Source organism: Cajanus cajan, chromosome 8 (genome assembly GCF_000230855.2).
Source record: "Cajanus cajan strain Asha chromosome 8, NIPB_CcT2T_4, whole genome shotgun sequence".
Classification (NCBI taxonomy): domain Eukaryota; kingdom Viridiplantae; phylum Streptophyta; class Magnoliopsida; order Fabales; family Fabaceae; genus Cajanus; species Cajanus cajan.
The window spans coordinates 32,598,051-32,614,332 of record NC_138524.1 but is presented as its reverse complement, the minus strand read 5'-3'; the positions used below and the strand labels follow the sequence as shown (position 1 = coordinate 32,614,332).

Here is a 16,282-nt window from a genome sequence, read left to right as displayed (position 1 = left end):
AAAGCCATTGAAAAGGTATTTTTTTGATCTTCAATTTGTTTTTGGTTTGCTAACACATCTTGTGCTTCAATTCAATGTCTTATTTTTCAATTCAATATCTTTTTTGCGTGTAAAAAAAAATTGTTTTTGGAGTATAAGATGAAAATTTGTCTTCTGCAAATCCACTCCACTTCTGGACCATGGAGTTGATTAGAGCTATATCAAGTCATTAACCATGGGAATAGATTCCAGTATCAATTGTAAGAAAAATCAGTTGATAAATTGTTCATGCTGAGACTGTAATGAATATACTATGTCAACTAAACTACCATTGTTACCTTAGTTTTCTTATTTTCAGTTTCAGAATTTTTGCTTCAAGTGTTAGTTAACTTTTGCACTAGGCACAACAATTTAATACTGCACCATATGGTTCTTAGTTGCAGTGTTGCATGCCATCTTGGTAGTGACTAATGCATTCATCTTAATGATAAATGTATATGATGGCTAAAAGTATTGTTTCCAAAATTCGTTAATCTTTATTCTTCCCTGTCTATAATTTTCTTTCCTATTATATTGTTATATATTTCAGAGCAGTTTTTTTTTTTTTTTTTTTTTTGCCTAATATCTTTTATTTCTTGCATCTCTGTAACCTAAACTTCTTGAAAGTTATTAGTTTTTAAATCTTTTTCAAAACTTGAATTTGGTGTTTTAATATGTATCATTGTGAGTGATATGTTGGACTTCTTACAACAGTACTAAATACTATGTGATAAGAGTTCCAGGACTAGGAGGGACAATTAGCTTGTTGGGATTAGTTTACTTTAAGGGTAGAAAATGTTATTAACTGTTACAAGAAATTTTTTTTAAAAAAAAAAAAAGTAAATATGGATCTTCTGATTATATTTTTTGTTCATCATTGAAACCATTTCCCCTCTGATTACAAGAGATTTATAAAGTAATATGCCCTTCCCTTATTCTCCTCACTTGAAAAGAATCCTTGCTTATTAATAGGTGCATTTCTAATTTCTATTCTCATGTACTATTAACACTGGCTGAACTTGGATAATCTAAAGGGAAAAATACCAGAAACTTAATAATTTGACCAAACTTGTCTACTTAGTCCCACACCGTTGGGAATTACACATGCATATAGTCTTTGATACATTAAATAACTAGCATCTAGCAACATTGAAACATACTTACCTGGATGGGGTCAATGGATGATCAAGAAGGTCCATGGCCTAGGTTTGTGACCTCCATTGCACTTTGGAGGGGTGCAGGTCTAAGGTCTCCTCAAGTAGGAGAGCCTACATCATAATTTGTGGTAGTGGGGCTTGCGTTCGCGCAGCCCCTTCAATTTTAGTTTTCAATATTTTTTTAAATATTAATTTGAATGCTCTCATATTGTTTTAAAATTTATTTTAATATTAGTTTTGCATTTAAATGATCTTGTATTTAATTTTAAATATGGTATAGTTTAAACATTGGTTTGGTTATATACTATGTTAGTTATTATCGAAGGAGATGATGTCATAATTCAATTTTTATATTTATTTTAATATTAATTTTAAATTTAAATGATCTTGTATTTAATTTTTAAATATGGTATAGTTTAAAGATCGGTTTGATTAATAGTTATGATTGAAGGAAATGATGTCATAATTCAATTTTTATTTGAGTCAATAATTGTATAAGTTGACTTTTTTCTTCTTCATGTATTTGTAAGTTGTAGCAGAAGTAGGGATATTAGCCTTTACTGAGTAGGAAACATCATTTAATTTTTCATTTAATTAATGTATTATTTTCTCTGTTAATATTCATTATTTATTTTTTAAAATATAATCATAATTATTTTTATGTAAATTTTGTTATTACTTTTATTTTAAAATTACAAAATTTAAAATTAACATGATTAGTATTTTATGATATCGTTACAGTTTTTAATATTAATAGGTTATTCTATTATATAATTATATGTACGGGTAGGGAGGTCGGCCACCACCCTGTCGGCCATTGAATGGCAGAACCAGGCAGCCGAATGCCAATCGGCCACCTGGATCGGTCTATCGTCACTTGTTACCTTTAATCAAGTAATTGGGGTTTAATTAGTTGATTAGGGTGTATTACCTAATACGGTAAGTATGCTGCGAGGCCCATGGGGTCCGGGGCCCATAAATGACAGTATAAATAGCTAAGGATAAAAGGTAACGTCACTGTTCATTAATTACCCTAGAGATTCGAGCTTGTCCTGACTTGAGCGTTGGAGTGCCTTTTGCAGGTACCAACCCCCTCCTCAGCGTATCGGATTACTGGGTCGGGAGTCTCGTTCGGCCTTCGGACTACTAGAAGACTTAGTGTGCCCTTCAGACAGGTACATTTGGCGCCCACCGTGGGGCCGAACCGAGACGATCTTAGAGATTAATCGAGCAAGACAATGGCGATAACAAGGAGGACGAACACGGTAGATCAGCAACACGAAGAAGAACATGTCGAGTGGATGAAACCAACCTTTCTGAAACCGTCCGTCTATTGAAACAAGAGATGGAGGCTATGAAACAACAACGAGAAAAAGATGCTAGGGAGCTTTCGGCCTTGAAAGCTGAGAATGAGGCACTAAGGAATCAAGACACCTCATGGAAACCTACTCAGGTCACCAATACGCAAACTCTAGGGTCGCACCAGTCCCATATGATCCATACATCGGTCCCTCGTGCCTCGGCAGTAGCACCTGAAAAGCACCCTTCGGCCTTACCCACTGTCGGTCGGCCCGCAGATTTGACAACTATCGGCTCACACCGACACCCTTTCACCCCCTCCATAATGCAGCTCTCTCTTTTGGACAATTGGAAATCTTTACCCATTGATAAATATGATGGTACCACTGATCCTGATGAACATCTTGATGTTTTTCTTACGCAGGTAACCCTGAGTACTACGGATGATGCTGCATTGTGTCGCATTTTCCCACATCCCTCAAGGGTAGGGCGTTGAGCTGGTTCACTCGGCTACCCCCTAACTCGATCGACTCATTCAATACTCTGTCATCTCAATTCACAGTTCAGTTTGCAACAAGCCGTCCCCATAGCTTGACATCTTTGTCGTTGGTTAGCCTTCGGCAAGATAAGAAAGAATCGCTTCGAACTTTCATGGATCGGTTCAACAAGGCAGCCTTGGAAATCAGAGATCTTAACCCGGCGGTAGCACTTCATCACCTGACGACGGCTTTAAAACCAGAGCCATTCGTCAATAGCCTATGCAAGAAGCCTCCTTCAGATATGAATGATCTGCGCAGGAGAGCAGATAAATATATGCAAATGGAGGAGTTGGCCGAATTTCGAAATCAGGCCCGGGCTGACCAGTCGGCCAGGCCCGAGAAGCCAATCGAACAGATATACAGGGGGCGAGGCAAATAAATAGCTCTTCGGGACCGACCTGTGCGAGGTCCCAAATACTCCAATTACACCCCTCTTAATGCAAGCCGGGCCGCGATACTGGAGCAAGCTTTGGCAGCAGAAGTGTTGGCGGTTCCAAAGAGAGCTTCCACTCCGCCACGCGCCGATACCAGCAAAACCTGCAGGTATCACCGAAATCGCGGACACTTAACTGAAGAGTGTGCCGCCTTAAAAGATAAAATTGAAGATTTGGTCAAGCAAGGAAAGTTGCACAATTTTGTGGATCGGCCAGCTTCATATCGTCCCCGCTCATCGTCCCAGTATCGACACAATGATCGGCATGCGCAGGATCGGTCTGATAGACCTCGGCGCGAGCGAAGTAGGTCGCAAGAAAAGAAAGATGATTCGGCACCTTCATGTCGGAGGGTCATAAACACAATCGCAGGTGGATTTGCGGGTGGCGGCTCGACATCTTCTGCCCGAAAGAGACACCTTAGAGTTATTCGTTCGGTCAATAATGTGGATAGGCAACCTCCCCGACGATTACCAACAATAACTTTCACTGACGCTGATTTTCAAGGCATCGATCCTGAGCACGATGATCCAATGGTGATTAGCGTGGAAATTCACAACTGTATAGTAAAGAAAACGCTGGTAGATCAAGGCAGTTCGGCAGTTATTTTGTATTGGAATACCTTTAAACAATTGGGTATTTCCGAAAGAGAATTGGTCCCATATGACGATCCTTTGGTCGGTTTTGCAGGGGAGAGGGTGAACACCAAAGGGTATATTAAGCTTTTCACTCGTTTTTGTTTTGACGAACAGGAAAGCAGGGAGATTCAGATAAAATACATCGTGGTAGACGCTCATACATCTTACAACATTCTCTTGGGACGACCATCGTTGAATATGCTAGGCGCTGTTGTGTCAACTCCGCACCTAGCAATGAAGTTCCCATCTAACAAGGGGAAAATCATCACCATCCACGCCGACCAAAAAGCTGCTCGGGAATGTTATTTTGCTAGCTTGCAAGTAGCTCCAATAGAAAGAAAATCAAATTCCAAAAGGGTTCATGTTGTCAACTCTTCGGCATCAGTTGAAGAACCAGTTTGGGATCTTGACCCAAGAATGAATGATGAGGAACGTGTAGAGCCGGTAGAGTCAAAAAGAGAGCTACAGATCGGCTCGAATTCAGCTCAAGTCACATACATCGGTGCCGACACATCTAAAGAAGACTGTTCTATCTTGTGCCGGGCAATAATGAAAAACAAAGACCTTTTTGCATGGACACCTTCTGACATGCCCGGCATAGACCCCAATATCATGTGTCATAAATTATCAATTTGTGCCGAAGCGAGACCGGTTGCCCAACATAAAAGGAAAATGGGAACCGAACGGAAGCAAGCAGTGGAAGCAGAGGTGACCAAGTTGCTAGCAGCGGGATTCATTCGGGAAGTTCACTACACCACTTGGCTAGCAAATGTGGTAATGGTGAAAAAGCCAAACGAAAAATGGAGAATGTGTACTGATTACACTAATCTCAATAAAGCATGTCCCAAGGATGCTTACCCACTCCCGAACATAGATCGGTTAGTTGACGGTGCCTCTGGCCACAAAATCCTCACCTTTCTCGATGCTTATTCGGGGTACAATCAAATCCCCATGCATCCCCGCGACGAAGAAAAAACAGCTTTCATAACTGATTCGACCAATTATTGCTATCAGGTCATGCCCTTCGGGTTAAAAAATGCAGGTGCAACTTATCAGAGATTGATGAATAAAGTCTTCCGGCACCAAATCGGTCGAAGCATGGAGGTGTATGTTGACGACATGGTTGTTAAATCCCACGACATTGCTCGCCATGTAGTTGATCTTGCTGAAGTATTCCAACAATTGCGCCGGTATGACATGCGTTTGAACCCTAAAAAGTGCGTGTTTGGGGTATCAAGTGGAAAATTCCTCGGGTTTATATATGTTGTCGGCAAGGGGCATAGAAGCCAACCCTGATAAATGCATGGCAATCGTCAACATGGTAAGTCCCAAGAACCTTAAGGAAGTCCAGAAGTTAGCAGGACGCCTTACTACGCTATCAAGATTCATCCCCTGTTTGGCCGAAGTAGCCAAACCCATTGTAGGATTGTTGAAGAAGATCAAGAAGTTCGAATGGTCTGAGAATTGTGAGGAGGCTTTCAAGACTTTGAAGGAGCGCCTCGGCTCGCCACCCATTCTTTCCAAGCCCGATCCCGCGATACCAATGGTGGTTTATTTGTGCGTATCAAACGACGCAATCAGCGCCGTTCTGATTCAGGAAAAGGAGGAGCAACAACCTATCTACTTCGTCAGCCGAATGTTACAGGAGGCCGAGACTAGGTATCAGCTTCTGGAGAAGATGGCACTTGGGCTCATTCATACCGCTCGGCGCCTCAGGCAATATTTTCAGAGCCATCGTGTCATTATCTGAACTGATTGCCCGATAGCCAAGGTGTTGCGAAAGCTAGAACTAGCAGGACGGATGATGGCGTGGTCTATTGAGCTATCAGAGTTTGATATCAGCTTTGAGCCACGAGGTCCGGTCAAGTCTCAATACTTGGCTGATTTTGTTAATGAATTGCAACCGAAAGGTCGTTTCGAGAATGACGTGTGGACCATGCACGTGGATGGCTCGTCAAACAAGCAAGGCAGTGGCGCAGGTATAATTCTTGAGGGACCGACAGGAGTGACCCTTGAACAGTCTTTAAGATTCGCGTTTAAAGCATCAAACAACCAGGCCGAATACGAGGCACTATTGGCAGGATTGAGACTCGCACAAGAAATCAGGGCTACACGATTGATATGTTGGACCGACTCGAAAGTTGTGTCAGAACAAGTGAATGACAATTTCCAGGTGAAAGATTCAGGCCTGCTGAAATATTATCACTTGTTTCACAGAATGCACAGCACTTTTGAGGATGTCCAAGTGAAACACACGCCGAGAGAAAATAACGAGAGGGCCGATCAGTTAGCTCGGTTAGCAAGTAGTAATCGGAAACCCGGACAGCTACGAACCACACTTCACCTTAATCTTGCTACTCCAAGTGTAACACCGATCGAATGTATGACGATCGAAGAGCCTACACACACCTGGACAACAGAAATAATAGACTACCTGGAGCTTGGCAAGGAACCATCTGACCATGCGGCTGCCAAAAAACTCCGAACTCAAGCGACCAGGTATTCGGTTGTTAGGGGACAGTTGTATCGCAGAGGTTTCTCGGTGCCTCTTTTGAAATGCATCGATACGGCACATGCGGATTATGTCTTGAGAGAAGTTCACGAGGGCATATGTGGATCTCATTCGGGAGGGAGGACGCTAGCTATGAAAGTGCTTAGAGCAGGTTTTTACTGGCCAACTCTCAAAAGCGATTGCATGCAGTTCGTCAAGCGTTGTCTTTCATGCCAAAAACATGGCAATCTTATCCATGCCTCGGCTGAAGAACTACACAGTATAAGCTCGCCATGGCCGTTTGCAATATGGGGAATGGATATACTCGGACCATTCCCGATAGCTAAAGGCCAATGCAAGTTTTTATTGGTCGCTGTGGATTATTTCACGAAATGGGTCGAGGCCGAACCACTCGCCAGGATCACAGCCACTAATGTTCATAAGTTCTTGTGGAAGAACATCATTACTCGTTTCGGCATTCCACATGCTCTCATAACCGACAATGGTTTGCAATTCACCGACCAGAAACTCAATCAATTTATCCAAGATCTCGGCATTCAACATAGATTTACATCGGTCGAACATCCGCAGTCCATTGGACAAGCCGAAGCAGCTAATAAGGTGATACTTACTGAATTAAAGAAGCGATTGGGAGACGCTAAGGGAGCTTGGGCCGAAGAATTGTTAGAAGTCCTGTGGGCTTATCGGTGCACGCCTCAGTCCACAACTCAAGAAACACCTTTTAGGCTAACATATGGCACCGATGCCATGATCCCTGTTGAAGTTGGGGAACCTTCCTTTCGGCGGCAACATTTTGATGAGACAACAAATGAAGCATCGCTCCGAGCCGAAGTCGATATGATTGACGAAGTACGAACCAAAGCTCAGATCATAGCCGAAGCTTGCAAGCAACGAATGGCTCGTAGATTCAATTCCAATCTCACCAAGAGAAGCTTCAAGGAAGGAGACTTAGTCTGGAGAGTTCTGGGACCGGCAAGACGTAATCCACGGGAAGGCAAGTTGGTAGCAAATTGGGATGGCCCGTTTCGGATCCGACATAGCCTTGATCACGGTGCCTACAAACTTGAAGAGCTTTCTGGCAAGATCATCCCCAGAACATGGAATTCATCTCACTTGAAGACATACTACAACTAATCGTTGTAATCTGATCATAATGTAATTCCAAGTTGCACTCTTTTCCTTGATCGGTCTTTTCTCCCCTTGTAAAAAAGTGAAAAGGGGTTTTGGCCGACAAGGTTTTTAACGAGACACATATCAATAAAGTACACTTCATCTCATTGTTTGTTGTTGCCCTCTCGGAAAATCACGCAAAAGGCTTCCCTCCCGAGTTAATCAACTCGGCCAAGGATGTGCCTCGGAAAATCACGCAAAAGGCTTCCCTCCCGAGTTAATCAACTCGGTCAAGGATGTGCCTCGGAAAATTACGCAAAAGGCTTCCCTCCCGAGTTAATCAACTCGGCAAAGGATGTGCCTCGGAATATTACGCAAAAGGCTTCCCTCCCGAGTTAATCAACTCGGCCAAGGATGTGCCTCGGAAAATTACGTAAAAGGCTTCCCTCTCGAGTTAATCAACTCGGCCAAGGATGTGCCTCAAAATCATGTAAAAGGCTTCCCTCCCGAGTTAATCAACTCGGCAAAGGATGTGCCTCAGAAAATCACGCAAAAGGCTTCCCTCCCGAGTTGATCAACTCGGCCAAGGATGTGCCTCGGAAAATCACGTAAAAGGCTTCCCTCCCGAGTTGATCAACTCGGCCAAGGATGTGCCTCAAAATCGCGTAAAAGGCTTCCTTCCCGAGTTAATCAACTCGGCCAAGGATGTGCCTCGGAAAATCACGTAAAAGGCTTCCCTCCCGAGTTGATCAACTCGGCCAAGGATGTGCCTCGGAAAATCACGCAATTCCGAGTGATTCCACTCGGTCTTGCTCAAGAAGCAACATAATTCCGAATGACTCCCTCGGTTTTGCTCTTAAGTAGCGTATTTCCGAGAGACCTCCACTCGGTTTTTCCCAAGAATCAATCTAATCCCGAGTGACCTCCACTCGGTTGTGCTAGCAAGACAATCCAATCCCGAGTAACCTCCAATCGGAATTGCTAGCAAGACAAGGCAATTCCGAGTGACCTCTACTCGATTTTGCCAGCAAATCAAGGCAAGACCGATTGACCTCCACTCGGTCTTGCCAGTAAATCAAGGCAAGTCCGAGTGACCTCCACTCGGTCTTGCTCAAAAAGCAAGGCAATTCCGAGTGACCTCTACTCGGTTTTGCCAGCAAATCAAGGCAAGACCGATTGACCTCCACTCGGTCTTGCCACCAAATCAAGGCAAGTCCGAGTGACCTCCACTCGGTCTTACTCAAAAAGCAAGGCAATTCCGAGTGACTCCACTCGGTTTTGCTAGCAAGACAAGCAATTCCGAGTGACCTCAACTCAGTTTTGCCAGCAAATCAAGGCAAGACCGATTGACCTCCACTCGGTCTTGCCACCAAATCAAGGCAGTCCGAGTGACCTCCACTCGGTCTTGCTCAAAAAGCAAGGCAATTCCGAGTGACTCCACTCGGTTTTGCTAGCAAGACAAGTAAATCCGATTGACCTCTACTCGGTTTTGCCAGCAAATCAAGGCAAGACAAGACCGATTGACCTCCACTCGGTCTTGCCAGTAAATCAAGGCAAATCCGAGTGACCTCCACTCGGTCTTGCTCAAAAAGCAAGGCAATTCCGAGTGACTCCACTCGGTTTTGTTAGCAAGACAAGCAATTCCGCGTAACCTCTACTCGGTTTTGCTAGCAAGACAAGGCAATTCCGAGGGACTCTACTCGGTCTTGCTCCAGAATACAAGTGTTTCTTTTGATTTTTACAAACAATAATACCGATTCGGCTACTTATTACTTGAGTCTTACGTGCAAATTTGACAAGTACTTCGAATGAAGAAGACGTATTAAAGACACAAGTCAAAACGAGACAATATCATTACATTCTAAAAAAGGAGGCTCTATCGGCCCCCGGTCTACACTTGTTCAAACAAAAGTTAAAAGTTACATAAGACCTATCAAGCACTAAACTACTCTTCCGGAGTTCGGGCTGCATCGGCTTGAATGACAGATTCGGGATTTCCTTCGACCTCATTCTCAGGTTCCAGGTTTCCCTCATCCATGGTGTTTTCCTCGGAAGAGGTTTCGACATCTTCTGCCTGGGGGGCATCCTCTGGCTCTTCCCCATCGGGATTTGCCCCTTCAGGCATATCAGCAAAAGAAATCAATGACCCTTGGTAAAAATCTTGGGTCATATCAAACTCGAAGACCTCTTCAAATTGGCTGAAGTGCTTGGCTTGCCGAACAACGTGTTTAAACCCGGCTTCATGTTGAGCAACAATCTTCTCTTTCGCCTGCTCCTTTAGGCGGTTGTACTCGGCATGAGCCTCCTCCAGTCGGCGTCGCTCCTTATTAGTTGCTTTTTGAAGGTTCAGGCGAAGAGTATCATTGTCTCGCCGAACAGCATCCAATTCGACCGACAGCTCCCGATTTTTTGGCTGTCACTTCTTCATTCACCGCGATAGCTTTGGCGGCAGTCCTCTCGGCCTCCTCTAAACTTTGTTTCAGATGCACCACCTCGCCGATGGGTTCCATTGCTAGGTGATAGGCTAAGGCCAATGAGCGAGTTTGCACCTCGCAGTAGAGTCTCCACTTGGCTCTTGCATCCAGGCTAGCCAAGAACTCCTGCCCGAAAGGAGACACAATGTCAGGCCGAATCATCGTCTCGGCCGACACATCGTCACCAAGAAAGGCACGAGACATTAGCTGAGGTGGCACCACAATCACAGTCCGATTGGGTGATGCCTCGGGCACTGACTTGGCCTTCTTAGCGCGTTCTGGATTTTCCTCAGCGCCTTTCCTTTTAGGACGTTCTCGACTGGTCTCCTTTCCCTTTTTTCCCTTCATTTTTTTGCGTTCGGGAGAAGGAGGCGCTCGGTCATCATTATCTGGTCGGGGGGTGCGTGCAACTTCCAAAGTGCCTACACCCCCGGCTTGTCTCACTTGCTTCGCCCGAGCAGCAAGCAAGTTGCGAATATTCAGCTCATCGGCGCCGCTGGTAACCATGATTCCTGCAAAAAGGGTTAGGTAAACATCAATAGGAATTTAATTGACAGTCGAAATAGGACAGATAACATACCTATCAGGTCATTCCACCAACGTGAAGATTCAACCAAGTTAATTAAAGACCTAGTCGGTAAGCGCCAAGGAAGACGAAGTAATAACTTCAGGTCATTCCGCTCTTCGTCCGTCAGCATCTTCTTCGGCACCACGTCGTAAGGCCGAGGGGCACGAGTCCAGTACAGCGGGAGTAGACTTTTATCATCCTCCCCAAAGAAGAAGAGCCTTCCATTCGGCCTGATAGTCACTCGGAAAAATCCCGCCTTAAAATTCTTATATGACGAGGTAAAACTGTCCAACAGTAGCCGATCACCCACTCGGCTCAAGGAGAGCCACTTCTCCAGTATAGTAGGTCGGGAAGAGTAAAAATATAGAAAAAGGAGTGGAGAAGGCTTGATGTGGATACACTTGCACAAGTGCTTAAAACCTTGCAATTGCGCCCAGCTATTCGGATGCAATTGAGTAGGAGCAACGTTCAACACCTTCAGCACCCCCATGGTAAACTCATCAAACGGCAGCTTTACCTTTAGGTCCCGAACGAGGCAGACGTACTTATAAAATGACTCCATCTTTGTGCCACTTTGATCTAAACAAACAATGTCTGGGTTCGAGAAGGCGTTATTTCGGCAAGACCGAACTCCAATCGGATACGGCTCCTCCTTAGCGTCAAAATTTAAGCATTTTGTATAGTCCAGCAGGTTTGTGATCATAGTTATGTCTCGGTAACGTGAGTAGTAGGAAGTTACCTCCCCATTGACCCACTCGTAACCGGGCACATCAGAGGGACCGTATCGTTGCCGATTCGAGACACGCTTCGTCTTTTCCTGAACCTCTTCACTCCCGCTAGTAGAGGTTTCCCCCGAAGAAGAAGCGCCCTCATTCGGTCCATCGGCATCAATCGGCAGCCGAATGGTACTTCGATGACTTGACTCGCTGGACGATGTCCCCTCGGATGACGATGACCAAGAGCTGTCGGCCGAAGACTCGTAGAAGTATCAACCATGATTATAAAAGCTTACCAATTTCTTTGCAGAATAATTCCTAGTCAGATCGGCTTCGGAGATCTTCGGCTACCCCAATTCGGTTGAGAGCAATACGTGCGAATGGCCCTACCACTCACCTATTTACAGGCTCATCAAATGGGCGGGAAAATGCAACTTTTGAATTTGTGTAACCGTTCAATTCACACGATCCAACGGTTACAAATGTGCAACCGTTCACCTTACCAGAGCCACTATCTCCATTTTACCCTTAAAGAAAGCTCCATCTTTCTTCAAGGCTGGGGGGCAGTGTACGGGTAGGGAGGTCGGCCACCACCCTGTCGGCCATTGAATGGCAGAACCAGGCAGCCGAATGCCAATCGGCCACCTGGATCGGCCTATCGTCACTTGTTACCTTTAATCAAGTAATTAGGGGTTAATTAGTTGATTAGGGTGTATTACATAATACGGTAAGTATGCTGCGAGGCCCATGGGGTCCGGGGCCCATAAATGACAGTATAAATAGCTCAGGACAAAAGGTAACGTCACTGTTCATTAATTACCCTAGAGATTCGAGCTTGTCCTGACTTGAGCGTTGGAGTGCCTTTTGCAGGTACCAACCCCCTCCTCAGCGTATCGGATTACTGGGTCAGGAGTCTCGTTCGGCCTTTGGACTACTAGAAGACTTAGTGTGCCCTTCAGACAGGTACATTATATAAACAATAAAATTTTATTTTTATTTTTTAAAACTTGTATATATAAATATGGTGGAGGGAAGTTTTGGAGGAAAATATTTACTGCTTTATATATACTAGTCAATGCACATAGATTTACTTTCATTTCATCACTATTCTTTTCATTTTGTTGATGATCTTAATATATTTCAGTTTTATCTAATTGTTTTTGTTAATTTTATTTTATTTATTGGAATTTACATAGCCATCAAATAATAAATTCATTCATTTTCTTTTATTTAAAAACCATTAAAATTAACGATAACAATCAAATTTTATACATAATTAAATGTCACACATACTTCTAACTCTTGCAACATAAATTTAATACTCTTTTAATATATAGAAAAACAAATCCTCATATGGAAGAAGAAAGAAAGAAATTTAGATCAATTGAAAATAAAAATACAAATCAAATAATTACTATTAATTTCACCTATAATACACTTTCTCATCTCATGTCACTTTTTGGTTCAAAAGTTCAACTCCTTCTTCTTCTTCTTTAATTTTTCTATATTTTTTTTAATATAATATGTGAAAAATTTGTTAGTCATTAGTATTAATTATATATAATTCATTTTTATAAATTGATTGATTTCTGAATTAGTTATAGTCTAAAATTGAAGATGATTTTTTCCTTTTTCTTTTGATCTTTTTAATATATATTTTGTAATGACCCGTCAGGTCTCACACTATCTATAGCGTCCAGATACAAGTATAAAATAAAATATCACTACTAAACAATTATATATAAAATGAGAATACACAACTAAAAGGTCCCATAATATATATAACGGAAAGTAGGGAATAATACTCTATACAACAACTAGGTAGTCAAAAGCTACCAATCAACTAAATACAACGTCAGCCCTCCTCCTGAGTCCCAACCAAAAAGAAGCTCACCCAGTCCAGCAGAGCATCTAATCCTGATTTGCTCACATACCAAGGTATGGTCATTGCAGTCCCAACCACAAGGGAAATGTTAGGGTAAGCTCACAACATTATTTTATTAAATATTAGAAATGGTAAAAAAAATGTACAAAATTATTGAAAAAATTAAAATTATAGAACATGATATTTTTGAAAGACGCATAACAACCAAAATTTAAATGTAGGTCATTAAAAATTGTCAATTTAAGCTTGTTGACTTAAATTTCCTTGATTGTAAGGATATTTTTTCATGGAGTGACCTACATTCCTACATAGAGAACATCTTTTTGGTTGTCTTGGTTCAACCTTATCCATTTCAGTGCGTATTTTGGATGACTTTGGACGATGTTTTTTATTTTTAATCTTTTCCGGATTTGGTATGATTTGTGGTTCTTCACATCTGGCCAATAAGATTTGTTGGGCAGTTCACCTAATAATTCGCTATACACATTTGAAACATACTCTAATATGTATATCTGATCTATGTAAGATTTGTAATTGTTGTGAATATGCTTACATGCAATAGCAACATGGGAGCATGACATGTGTAGCTTCTGGAATTTCCCACAATTACACCACTTGTCATGTAGTCTAACCATGAAATTTCCAGTCGGTCGCGTTTCCCTTGGGTTAATGGTCTCTTACAATAAAAAACATGTACTACGACGATCAAATTCGAGGACATGATGGCTAATCGATTCTGCATCTCTCGTGGCCTTATTGATTATTTCCGTATAAACTTGGACAACCCTAAGTTTAACATTGACTTCCTTTCCACTTTGGATAAATAAGGCATTACATCTCTTATAAGTCGACATGATAATTGTAGAAATTGGCAAATTTCTTATTTTTTCTAAGAATGGAATTTGTTGCCTCTGCTAAGTTGGTAGTCATGTGTTCCCATTGTCGGCCACCGTCCCATGCAAAAGTTCATTGTTCTTTTGGTATAGTGTTGAGCTATTCAATTACACCTTCGATTTCTAGTTCGCTCCTTAATGTGTTGTAGTAGTAATTGAATCTTAGCTTAGTCATCCCATAAGCTGTGAAAATAGATGAGCAAAAAATGAACAATTTAGTATTGTTGAAATATGGTCAAACAAATAAAAATAATTAATGATAAGTTTGAAATAAAAAAAATTACATACCCATGTTGATGATTAATTTTGTTCTTTTTGCATTCTTGAAATGTCTCATGAAATTTTGGGCAATATGGCAAATACAAAACACATGCACTGAATTCTCCGATGTCCAACCACTACCTTGTCTAGTGTAGGCATTTTTTATGGACTCATGCCTGTCAGAAATTAAGCAAAGGTCATCTTGAGGGCAAACATGTCTTTTGACGTAATGTAGAAAGAAAAACTATGCATTTACTGTTTCACCCTCAACAATTGCAAAGGTAATTGGAAAGATTTTGTTGTTATCGTCTTGAGCCACAACCACGAGGAGAGTTCCTTTGTATTTTTCATACAAGAATGTGCCATCAACTTGAACAATGGGTGATGAGTCATTATTTTCCCTTATTTATTTATTTATCTTTCTGTACTTATTTTAATTGTTGATTTGAACTTAACCGCTTATTAATTGTACAATTTTACTGTTTAGACATCATTGGGCCAGTAATTTGAATTTTAATTAATTCTGATTCACTTGGTCTAATTTTTGTTTATCAATTATTTTCAGGTTAATTGTGGAGCATTTTTGGGCTTGGATATTATTTTTGGACTTCAAGAGATAAATGCCACTCAGCACCACTTCACCACATCAACACCATATCAGCATTTTATTTTATTTTATTTTTCGTTTATTTCATTGTAAATTCGGGTCAAACTTGGATTGGGGCCCATTTTGACTTTTCTAGGGTTTTTAGGGCCTAGAGTAGGGACCATGCAACCACCATCTGATGTGACCACGTTTTGAGAGCTGCTTCCCTGTATTTTTACGTTTTGCTTCTTCATTTATGTTTTTCTTCCACTTCTTCCTGGTTGCATCTAAACTGCATATTTTACATTTGAATGAAGATAGACATTTCATTTTCTTCTCTTCTACCTTGTTGTATTTGCATTTTCATTTTAATGGAAGGCTAAAACCTTTGGGGTTGGCTCCTTGAGCAGATTGTAATCTCCATTTGAGGTCTTATTCGTATATGCATTTTTGTTACGCTTGCTTCTTCTTCATTGAACCTCTGCATTGAAACGCTTTCAGCACCTATTCATGCTTAATGAATCTGGGTTGCTGCATATATAAGGCCACATTTTGCTTAATCTTGTGGGGAGGTTTAATGTTGTATACGTTTGCTTAATTCGTGTAGGGAAATCTTGAGTTAATCTTCGCTTAGTTGGTTAACTCGGATGGAACAAGGATTAAGTTGTGAACAAAGAAATCCTTTGAGAACCAGGGATAAGAGAGTTACAATCTTAACAAGGAGCCAATCGGTTTTGCTTGCTGTGCTACTTTGCATTTTATTGTGTTTTAACGTTGATTCTGAACAAAACTCCCCCCTTCGTGTTTGAACCTTTGACAAAGACAAATGGTCCTTGGGAGATGACCTAGGAAAGCTTCCTAGTATTACATTTAACTATTTTTATTTGACTGGGTACGGCCTCGATCAATGGGCTTGTAGTATTTGAACCCATGGATACAAGGTTTAAATGTCCAACATACTCAATGAAATTGAACACAATCATGAACCATCTTACCTTGTTGGTTGTATAGTGGCCTTGTTTACTTTTCAACAACAAATCCATTAAGAAATATTGTCATGGCATTGAGAAACTTGAGTAAATCATGGTAAGATTATTCCTAAATGTCATATAAGTCTTCAATTGCCTTTTGCTTTGCCATACATGCTTTGCGGTATGAGATTGTGTACCTTTCAACACTTTTGATGTGTGATATT

At 41.6% G+C, this 16,282-nt stretch overlaps 1 long non-coding RNA gene and 1 other non-coding gene across 2 annotated transcripts; both read left to right on the top strand.

The window, feature by feature from the left end:
* The first annotated feature begins 588 nt into the window (after nt 1-588).
* LOC145950694 (uncharacterized) lies at nt 589-15,977 on the top strand. The gene is made up of 3 exons (XR_014428554.1): nt 589-1,303; nt 12,333-12,425; nt 15,067-15,977. It is a non-coding gene; the product is annotated as an uncharacterized LOC145950694 (long non-coding RNA).
* On the top strand, nt 1,175-1,334 carry LOC145950958 (U1 spliceosomal RNA). Its single transcript, XR_014428785.1, has one exon. It is a non-coding gene; the product is annotated as a U1 spliceosomal RNA (small nuclear RNA).
* Nucleotides 15,978-16,282: the final 305 nt, after the last annotated feature.